At 34.8% G+C, this 12,250-nt stretch overlaps 1 pseudogene; it reads right to left on the bottom strand.

The window, feature by feature from the left end:
- Positions 1-1,171: 1,171 nt before the first annotated feature.
- Positions 1,172-12,250, bottom strand: part of LOC113759974 — an 86,609-nt pseudogene continuing 75,530 nt past the window's right edge.

The following is a 12,250-nucleotide window of genomic DNA, read 5'->3' as shown; positions in this document are numbered from 1 at the left end:
ATCTAGAAAAACTGAATAGAACATGCCCTTTTGAAGACATCTGGAAAATTGTATATATAAAAGATGCAATGCAGTAGTCCTTTAAAAAATATTGCACAAGATAAACCTATGCATATATATACATACATATATATATAACTTAGTTGCTCAACACAACAATTCAAGTCAGTAGTACAAAATTACATTCCAAAACAAATTATAATTACAATTTTTTTTTAAAAAACTAACACTAATACTCAAAAATTTTCAAAAAATAAATCCCTTGGCGCCGGCACATTGCGTGGGAAACACCCCTAGTTTTCAAATATAAGGCACCGCTATCATCTCTATAAACATCATAGATTGGAAAAGAACTCCAATAGTTGAAAGACAACTAGGGCTTTATCATGATTTTCCATAAGGGTTCCTTTCGACTATGTCCACGAGATTCCAATTGCTCTTACGAACATCCATCTCAACGGCTGCAGCTTACTCCCACTGGAGGGTTCCAATTCCCCACAACTACTCTTCTAACATGCATCTCTAATTGATCGTATATTTATTAGCTTGTGCTTGCTATGCTATTCGTCAATAGCCTCCATGATTACTTATCAAAAAATCAAATTGAGACAAACCCTGGAATTTAAACAAATAGTTGCAACCCTGAGTCATGCTTTTCCCAAAGATATACTATTTTACCAATCTTGTTACAGGTATTTAGCAGTTAAAATAAAAGGATATTTTCATTTCCTCTGTACTAATTTGATGCCAAAAGAAAGGTAGTATATAAATATAAAGATGAGTGAGAAGATAACAAAATAATCTAGCAGAAGAATAAGTTTTACTATTACAGGCAACGCTAAGAGATATGATATTTGATATTTAAGTCATCCAAGTGGATAAACTGCATTTATAGTAACAAAAATACCATTTAAGGAGTTGTAAACCATATTTTCACTATAGATTTTAAAATGACCAAAATAACTATATTGAAATAGCAGGGATTGTGAACCAACTATTAGAACCACAACTAAACACTGCTACAAAACCAAGTCTAGCATGGGATCACCTTAAAGACAATTAATTGGAGAAGATTGAAATCGCTCATGTGTCATATACTGCTTCTTTTCTGAAACAACAAGAGATATATGAGATATATACCACAATTCATCACCATTTAACCCCAGTGCACTTATGTTGATATGTCATAATACATGGGTGTAGAATGCATATCTGATGTCAAAATCAATGGGGTGTGTTGGCGCTCTACTAGAGGCATTGTTGCATCCATCTACACAGACATCGATGTAATAGTAAAGAAGATAACCAGTCTAATGTGATGGGAAAGATGGTTCATGAGATAGGAAGAGAACAGGTGAGAGGGAAGAGGGTCCATGAAAAGGGAGCCAAAAAATCTTCTTCTTCTCAGCAAACTGGAATTGTGATGGCAATAGTTGATTGGGAGTGGACCACTGAGGTAAGATGGAGTAGAGTAAGGCAGACGATGACTTTTACGTTACTGACTATCGAGTCCCCTATATAAAGACTTTCCTGGGAAAACATCAAAAGTTTGACGAGGCAGTTCTTATACACTAATGTGTAAGACCAAGAATGATGGTGAGCTTTGTAAACCACATTTTTTTTCTTCTAGCCCTTTTTTCAAGGACAGACGTGTTCAATTAACATAATCTGGCATACCTTTAGCTTGCTTGGTGTTCATCATTATCTCTACAGAATCACTTGCTCTACCATATCCAAGCACGTAGGCGTCAGCTTCATAAAAGAATCCTCATACAAGAAAAAATAGGTGGCATTTAAACAAAACAAGGTAACCCCAAAATGGAGAACTATGCTGATTATTCTATACTTCCATTAGAAATATCATAAGGTCAATAGTCACAAGTATATTAAAAGAAGTATCCATTAACTTGAAAAGCCAACATGCAACCTAAGATATATTTTGAGTGTCATGATCGTTAGATATAGAGTATTAAATGATCTGAACTTTAGACATTTGCATCAAAACATCCAAGATATACTAACATGTACAGTAAGTGCTAATATCCCTGGCTTTATAATCAAAAGTTAAGAGTCTCTTTATCTCAATTTCTCTTATTTTGGCAAAGCAAAATGGACCAATGAAAACTCGATGAAAATAAAAGACACATATACATAAATGGATGAAAACTTGATGCGGTTGTTTGAACCAATCAAAATTATCATACCAGATAATTGCTAATCATGATGTTTAAGTACAACATTTATCAATAGTCCATAAGGAAAATGGATTACACGTGAATCGCTTAAGTAGCTCTTAAACTATTTGTAAATTGGTTAAGGTGGTCTTAAGTTAATTTCAAACTATTTTTGCACAAAGTAATATTGGCCTATCTATTCCAAGTATTAAAGACTAAATTAATCTAGCCAGAAGGCTAAACCATTTCTTCACTCAAACTTTGCCTGCAGCAAATATCTTCACCCAAAATGACAATGACCAGATTATCTAGTGAATTGGAAAAAACCTAATGATAGAGCTTTCCTTATTACATGGCCAAGCAAGCTTTGCAATCTCTAAGTGAGTCTTGGACACCATTTCCAAATATCTAATAGGGCAATTGAGACTTGAAAGCAGGGCATGGTCTGACATTATTAATAAAATATGCTTTTTCAATGACCTGATTTAAAAAGAGCTGAATGAAGCATTGGTTGCCACTTCTTGGTTTCCCACATAAGCACACACCAAGTAGATGACTTTTACCTAAGGTTCTGTTACTTGTACATGAAAAGATTTCAGACGTTTGTCTTGGGAATTTTATGGATGAATCTAATCATATAACATTAACAAGGAACCTCTTCCTGATGGTTTTCGCATGTTTGAAATTATAGATTGCAGAAGAAGGAAAAAGAGAAATTAATAGCATCACACTTTTAGCCCCTCCAGAATTAGGTCAACTGTTAAATATTTGATATGTCTGATGCAACAAATTTAGTGTAAGATAAAAATCCTGCATACAGTTGCCTGTGTGTACTCCCTACATTCATGATCTATTCAACTCTCTAGACCTCTAATATATGAGCTCATTATTTTAGGTAGTCCATATTAAGACAACCCATCTTGACTAATCAATAACTTGATGATCTTGATCCCGATTTTTTGATGTTTACAAAACAATTGGATAATTCAAACTAATATTTTGTCAAGGAGAAAGCTTTTCAACTCTGAAAAAATTTGATTAAAAAAGCAATTGAATGAAGAAAAAGAAAGTCAAAAGCTGTCGGACGCTCACAATGGCAATACCAGACGTCCGATAGATAGAGCAAACACAGAAAGATCATATCAGATGAAGAACATCATCACCAGATGTCCGACAGAATTGAAATGACTTTTCAAACTCTCTGTCCGTTTTCAGACGCAAGCATCGGAAGTACCGGACGACCGAAAGAATTGAACTGATTTTTCAAACTCTCTGTCTGCTTTCAGATGCAAGAATCGGAAGTATCGGACTTCCGATACTCCCAAAGGCTAGTGGACTCTGCAGCTACCTTCAATCCGTTGGAAGCTTTAATGAAACACTTTCTTGGTCTCCCATAAATAGAGTATGGTCAGAAACTTCAAAATTGACTTGCACACTGAGAATACAAAAGATTAAGAGTAGTTTTAGTGAGAAAATACTTTCCATGAAACATTTGTACTCTTTGTGGTGTAAGATCCTTTGTAAGTTTTTCATTTGTGATTGAATACTTCAATAGTGTAGCTTTGTGAGGGTTATCCTGAGGAATTATAAAACTTCTTAATTTGACCGAGTGAAACTTGGGGCAAGGAGGAAGTGAGCCTTCTTTTGTACATAAGATTGGTTGTATTTCATCAACTTGAAAAAGCTTGTTTTGTGAATTGATCTTCGAGCTCAAGAGGAGCTTGGTAGTCAATTGGTTTGCATTTCTTACCTTTTTATTTATCTATTATCTTTGATCCTTAAATTGCATATCTCTTCTATTTCTCTCAAGTGATATTTCTCCTTTATTGATTGATTCATTGTGTGATCATTTAGAAAATAGGACAAATTTCGTATTGATCAAAAAGTACCCATAATCTGATTAGTTTTTTAATCAACCTAATTCACCCCCCTCTTAGGTTGTCTTCGGGCCTAACAATTGGTATCAGAGTTTGGTCTCCTAGAGATTAAGCTCAAGCGATTTAGAAATAAAGATAACAACCAACAATGCTATGTTTTTTGAAGGACAATCTGTAACTAGACCTCCAATGTTTAATGGGTCATATTATGTGAGTTGGAAAGAGAGAATGGTTAGTTTCTTGCAATCGATTGACATTGAACTATGGTTTATTGTTAATGAACGTCCATATGATGCCTCTATAGTAGATGAAAATATTCATAGATCTAAACCAAAAGCAAGAAATGAATTGACTGCAGAGGGTAGAACTCATCTCATCTTAAATGCAAAAGTTATGAATGTGTTATATAGTGCTCTAGACTCAAATGAATCTTTTAGGGTCAAAGGCTGTAAGTCTGCTAAAGAGATTTGGGACAAATTGAGAGAAATTCATGAAGGCAGTGGGAATGATAGAGAACAAAAGAAATCTATCTTGGTTACTGAATATGAGTCGTTTAAGATGGAACCTCATGAAAATATTGATAAAATGTATTGTAAATTTAATGATCTTATTAAGGATTTAGAGGTTCTGGAAAAGGAATATTCCTTAGGAGAGAAAAACAGAAAAATCTTGAATATTTTGTCTAAAGATTGGGAGAGTAAAGTAACTGCTATTGAAGAGGCGAAAGATTTAAATTCAATGCCTATTGAATCTCTTATAAACTCTCTAACTTCTTATGAGTTGAAGTTTAAGACCAAGGTACAAGAAGAAGAAGATGCAAAAGTAAAAAGGAACATTACTCTAAAAGCATCCCAAGATGAAGATGATTCGGTTTCATTGAATACTGAAGATATGGATGTTGATGACAATGACCTTGCTCTCATCACAAAAAGTTTCAAGAGAATCCTCAACAAAAGGAGATTCAGAAAAGGAGGACCCAGCAATTCAAATTTCAATCAATTCAACAATGCAAGATGACAAGTATATATTTTACGTGTTTTTAGTATGTTTTATTAATTAGTTTTAGTGTGTCTTAACTACTTTTATAGCTAATTAACTAGGATTCTAGTGAAAATATGCATTTTATGGTTTAAGTGGTAAAAATTGCATTTGTATGAATTTTTATGGTAAAACTTCATGTTTTTGTAGGTTTAATGATTCAATCATCAAATGGAGTGATTGGACAAGATAATTGGATGATTGATGATGGATTAAAGTGATAAAATGAGAATACGAAGTGCAAAAGAGTAAATGCAATCAAGAACAAAAGAAGAAAAGTTTCACAGTTTTGACACCTTGTAGTATTTCGCCTATATCTTGAGGTACAAGCATTGAATTGAGGTGATTCTTATATATTTTGAAGCTAAGAGATAGATCTACATTTGGTATGAAGACATCAAAGTCCAGTTCAGTCGTTTTCCTAGTCAAAAAGTCGAAATACAGAAGTACAATTTCATGGTCGAAAGCTGAAACAAGGTTCTGACTAGTCAAGGGTATTTTGGTCATTTCTCAGTCTACAGAGCTTTAAATTGGATGATTCTTAATGCATTAGAAAGCTAACTCAGATGGCTACAACTTTCATATTTTACATAAGAGCTAGTTCAGCCTCTAACATCAAGAAAATATTAGTTGAAGTTGGACAAAAAACAGAGCAAGGATGAATTCTGCCCAGAAAAGTGCAAACCTGCAAAGAGTAAAACAGGGGCTAAAATGCGGGCACAGACCGCGTTTTCTACTCGCGTTTTTGTGGATTTCGGTTGCAACTTGTTTTGCAACTTGTGCTCTTTTCACACAATATTTTTGACCACTTTTTCTGCCAAGATTCCGGCTGGAAATGATCAGATGATGCATGGAAACTTTGAGAAGCAAACTTAGAGAGTTTCAAGAGTAAAAAATGACAACTAGAAACAACTCATTTGGCTCTTGAATTCTCTATTTATAGAAGCCTTTGGAGGAAATTGTTGGAAAACTTTGGAAGGCTAGAGAAACACACCAAAAATATAGTCTTCTCTAGAATTTGCTTAGTTCATTAGTTAGACTAGTATAGCATAAGTAGTATAGTTTATCCTTCTTGTATTTGTAGTTAGATTTGAATGAAGATTGGAGGAGCAAAGATGGAGAGTTGGAGCTCATGTGACAAGGGTGAGATCTCTCCTATCACTTTCTCTTTTGTATTTGATTTCATGTTTAACTATAATACATATTTGGATCTTATTTTCATGTTTTGCTAAAATTTATGCTTAGAATATAGATGAACTTTCTATATATCTTGTTAATAATTTTTACTTGGTTATTTGATGATATTATTTTGAGTAAGTTATTTATCACTTTTGCTTTTCTAATCATGATTAACCGGCCATTAATTGTGATTATCTAAAGGTGTTAAGTTTGCAATGAGAATTGAAATTTAACACTAGTTCAAGGAAGTGATAAACCTAGGGAATACACTCACGAGAGTAGAGGTGCACCTATGTGGCTTAAGTGACTTGTTTCATGTAATTTTATAGAAGAAATGAGCTTGTAGTTAATTTCATAACCACGAGAGTAGGTATGGTTCAGCTACAAGTATAGGTGATTTACCACGAGAGTAGATTTCACATACATTAGGAAATTATGCCATAACTAATCAAGATAATAGCATTTACTTAACCGGTAATTTCATTTGCAAGAGTAGTAAGGAATTTCATATCTCTAGGAGCTTTCTAGTGTTATTTTCATAATTTTATATTTATGGTAGTCTAGATAATCAAGGAGTTCGAAAAACACCGTTAATTGCAATCTTTCCTGTGGGATCGACCCTTAATACCTTATACTCGCTCACGATTCGTATATTTTTGATAAATCGCGTGTGAGATATTTAGGAGTTTATAAATGTAAAACTTGATTGGGATGAGGTTAATGTTATATGTGTACCTCGCGCACGTTACAAGAAACAAAGGAAAGCAAGAGGCCAACAAAAAGTAAGGTGACAAATGCTATGAATGTGGCCAACTTGGACACTACATGAGTGAGTATCCAATGAAGAAGAAGAAAGAAGGAAGAAAACCAAGATTCAACAACTTTCAATTCACATGGAATGAGTGCAACTCCAATGATGAAATAGAAGAGGAAGAAAAATCTGCTCAAATGGCTTTTATGGCCATTGAAAAAATGAGGTAACAACTTGTAACCCTCAACTTGAAAGTAATGATGAAACTGATGATGATCTTGAATCTTTCATTGAAAAATTGCATGATAGTTTGAAAGAATCTTATGCTAGAATCAAGGAATTAAAACACAAAATTCGCTTTTTTCTTCAGGATAATGCACGTCTTTTTCAAGAAAATAAAAAGCTGAAAACTGAAAATGATTATTTGAAAAAAAGTGTGATTGATCTACAAAATGAGCTTGATAGAAACGTAAGGCTTTGTGAAATATTCAAAGAGGAACAAGGTGATTTGAAACGAAGAATGGACAATCTAAATGAGTTTCTCCAACAAAAAAAATAAAATTGTTTTCAAGGAAATGGATCAAAGTCTCATTTTGGCACTTATGAAAAGAAATTAAATTCTGGTGCAAATGAATTTACTATTCATAAGAGAAGAGATGTAAGATCTATTAAAACCTTTTCATGTAAATAACTCCTTGGTTATGTGTAGTTTTGTTGTAAAAAAGATCACATGAAAAGTGATTGCTATGTGAGGAAGAATATAAAAAGAGGCATGAAATGCATGTGGATAGTTAGACATGATGCTAACTCTCAAGGACCAAAAAAATTAAAGGGTACCAAATATTATTTCTTGGACTCTTGTTATAAAAGAAACCATATATGTCACATTTGATAAAACTAATGATGATATTTTCAAGAGTTGTTGTGAAAATGATTGTATATGTGTTCAAGAAGAATTTAAGAAACTCACGACTCAAGATGAAGAAAATAATCCATTAGAAGAGAAATCAAAGGAAGATGATTTACAAGAAAATCAAGTTGGAACGCCTATGTGTACATCCACCAAATTTGACAAAGATGAAGAAGGTACGAAAATTGATGAGAAGAAATATAGAGGTATGATTGGTAACTTACTTTATTTAACCGCAAGTAGATCCGATATTATATTTACAGTTTGTTTGTGTGCTCATTTCCAATCTTACCCTAAAAAATCTCATTTAAAGGCTGTTAAAAGAATTTTTAGATATTTAAAGCGAGCCTTGAATTATGGTCTTTGGTATCCTAAATGTCATAAATTTGTCTTATGTGATTTTTCGGATGCTGTTTTTGGTATGTGTAAGATAGATAGAAAAAGTACTAGTGGTACATGTCATTTTCTTGATAATTACTTGGTATCATAGTTTAGCAAAAAATAAAATGCTATCTCTTTATCTGCGGCAGAAGTGGAATATGTAGCCGCCTATGCATGTTGTGCTTAATTGTTATGAATGAAACTACCTTGAATGACTTTGGACTAGTGTATGACTGTGTGCCGATGTATTGTGATAACACGAGTGCCATAAATTTTACAAAGAATCCCTTTCAACACTCTAGGACAAATCACATAAACATAAAGTATCATTTCATTCGTGATCTTGTCCAAAATGGTGAAATTTATGTAAAATATGTTTGTTCAAAAGATCAAATTGCTGATATTCTTACAAAAGTTTTACCTTTGGATCAGTTTATATTTTTAAAGACAAAATTGGGCGTTTTGGAAAAGATTATCTAAAAAAAATTTTTTCGGTCAAGTTTTATCGAACGTCCGATAGTTGATGAACGTGCTTCCGACAGTACTCCAGGGTCATTTGTACTTCATATTAAGATGCATTTTCAGTTTTTCTTTTGTAATATTTTTTATTTTTTTATGTTCAGTACTGTGTTTCCTTTGACCTTTTTGAATGTTACCATTAATGGATTTTGGTTGATATGAATATTGGTATCATTGATATCCTTTGATATTATTTTTCTGTTGATATTGGCTGGTGATGGTTGCCATTGATTGATTTTGATGTTAGCTAATGATGTTATTTTTTATGGCAATTACTTTCTGATTTTATGATGACAAAAGGGGGAGAAATTACTGATTTTGAATTAGTTATGGATACTATGTGGAAGGGGGAGTTTTTGATGATATTATGTTAACTATGATAAAAATTACTTTGCCCATGACTTTGCTCATGAAAATTACTTTGCTCATGACTTTGCTCATGTTGGTATTGAATGATTTTGAGTTGGTTATAGATACAATGTGTAAGGGAGAGTTTTTGCTCAAAATTTTCAAAATATCATCCATTGTTTTGTCATCATCAAAAAAAGGGGAGAATGATGATCATGATCTCGATTTTTTGATGTTTATAAAATAATTGGATAATTCAAACTAATATTTTGTCAATGAGAAAGCTTTTCAACTCTGAAGAAATTTGATTTAAAAAGCAATTGAATAAAGAAAAAGGAGGTCGAAAGCTGTCGAACGTTCACAATGGCAATACTGGACGTCCGATAGACAGGACAGACACAGAAAGATCATATTGGACGAAGAACATCATCACCGGACATCCGAAAGAATTGAAATGACTTTTCAAACTCTCTGTCCGCTTTCGAAAGCAAGCATCAGAAGTACCGGACGATCGAAAGAATTGAAATGATTTTTCAAACTCTCTGTCTACTTTCGATTGCAAGCATCAGAAGTATCGGGTGTCTGATACTCCCAACGGCTAGTTGACTTTTCAGCTACCTTCTATCTGTTGGAAGCTTTAATGAAGCACTTTCTTGGTCTCCCATAAATAGAGTATGGTCAGAAACTTCAAAATTGACTTGCACACTGAGAATACAAAAGATCAAGAGTAATTTTAGTGAGAACATACTCTCCAAGGAACATTTGTATTTTTTGTGGTGTAAGATCCTTTGTAAGCTTTTCATTTGTGAGTGAATACTTCAATAGTGTAGTTTTGTGAGGGTTATCCTGAGGAATTGTAAAACTTCCTAATTTGACCGAGTGAAACTTGGGGTAAGGAGAAAGTGAGCCTTCCTTTGTACACAAGATTGGTTGTATTTCATCAACTTGAACAAGCTTGTTTTGTGAATTGATCTTCGAGCTCAAGAGGAGCTTGATAGTCAATTAGTTTGCATTTCTTACCTTTTTATTTATCGATTATCTTGTGATCCTTAAATTGCATATCTTTTCTACTTCTCTCAAGTGATATTGCTCTTTTATTGATTGATTCATTGTGTGATCACTTAGAAAAGAGGTTAAATTTAGTATTGAGTAAAAAGTGCCCATAATCTGATTAGTTTTTTAATCAATCTAATTCACCCCTCTCTTAGGTTATCTTCGGGTCTAATATAACTAAACTATACTAGCAGACTATGAGGCAAAGAATGCATCTGGGACACCATTCTAGGCCCATTATACTTTAGTATCTCCTACTCATTGTAAAGATTGTTATGACAATTAGTTTGTCAGATGTTCAGATTTTGTGTACCAGGAAAAAAATCATTTAGGTCATGTTTAATATTAAAAGACTGTTCAGATGGCCAGTTGTGGTGAAACAAAATGAAGCATACATCTATAGTAACCCTGCCCAACACACTCAAAAAACACCTAAAAACTAGAGAAAAACACCCAAAACAACCACACATCAATGCCCCACTAACCACCACACCTACCCTCCCTGCATCTCCTCCTCCTCCCTGCATCTCCTCCTCCTTCCCCCGCTTTCCGCTGCCACCTCCCCTTTCACTCTCTCGCTCGCCGGTCTCCTTCCCGCTACCACTTTCCCCTTCCTTCCCGTGGAATGGTAGGAGGGGAAGGGGGTATGGAGGAGGAAAAAGGTGGCAGGAGATAAGGAAGCAAAGGGGGAGGAGGCAATAGAGAGATGATGGGAGAAGGAAGGGGACTGATTATTGTGACAGCCCCACCTTCCCCTAAGGCGAACCAAAGGGTTCGGTGGACCGCTTGCCCAGCTCTCGCCAAAACTACTAAGCCGAACACGTACAAGCTAAAACCTTCCGAATAATATTACAGTGCTTAAATGATTCGACGACCGCGAATAACGAAAAACGAAAACGAACTTAAAAGTGAACAGTGACTGCCACGTCACAATCCGGCCGGATTCCTGGCAGTAGCAACCCAAAATTTTTTCAAACTCCCCTGCAAATCCGGCCAGATATCCGGACAAGAACTGGCCGGATACTCGGCCGGATTCCATTGAACAGTTTCCCGCCATTATTTTTTCCTTTTCCGATCAAATCCACTCTCGCCCGAAATCCCACCGGATACAAGTAAAGTTTATATAAACCCATAAACGTCAACCCCTCAACAAATACACGGAAGAAACATGAATAAACACTTTTATGCATATACTAGAACTTTACAAGCCAAAGTGTGATGCTTGATCAAAATACAATTAGGGTTTCAACTATAGAGGAGCTATACAAAAGAATAGCTAGAGCTCGCTCTATTTCTTTCTTTAAAATCACGGTTCAAAAGTGATGACCCCTGTAAGGAAAATAAAAGGTAACGGGAAGGGGGTGAGCTTACGCTCAATGAGGTACCAAAAGTACTAGTAGTCAAGAATCATGGCATTTCACTTTTACTCAACCAAACACACATACCAGATATAAGAATGAAACAATTAAACACAGGAATTCAAATGGAAAGGATACAGGTGGCTCTCAGGAGCCAAAATTTCCCAATTTCAGTACTTGATCCCAACTCGTTGACTCTCCGTCAATGCTCGAAGAAACAACATGACCGTAGACCCCTCTTACGCCAAATCCCGTTCACCAAACATACCCCTTGCCGGGCCCGAACGCCAAACAGGAACAGGAATGGTAATACTCGAGTATACCGGAATCAAGAGTCTCAATATCCAAAGATTTCTCAGAAATAGGCACCCATGGATTGTCAATTACCTCGATCAAGCTCTTGTTGGCTCGATTTAATTAACTCCCCATGAGGTTGAGTTCAAGTTTAACAGGAAGGTCGTTGGACACACTTCCAAACGATCTCATAATAAGCGCAAGTAACAAGTTCAAGTTCGTAACAAGTACAAGTAATAGATTCCAGTTCATTCAGTACAGGCAAGAGAACGAGTGTGATAAAGTATACCCCCGTCTCATTCAGAATAACAGAGTTCAAAGTTATCCATGTCACAAATTTCAAATATAGATGAACCAATTAAACAACA

The sequence above is a fragment of the Coffea eugenioides genome, chromosome 2, assembly GCF_003713205.1.
Source record: "Coffea eugenioides isolate CCC68of chromosome 2, Ceug_1.0, whole genome shotgun sequence".
Lineage (NCBI taxonomy): Eukaryota > Viridiplantae > Streptophyta > Magnoliopsida > Gentianales > Rubiaceae > Coffea > Coffea eugenioides.
The sequence above is the reverse complement of the archived record's forward strand: the minus strand, read 5'-3'. Positions and strand labels throughout refer to the sequence as shown.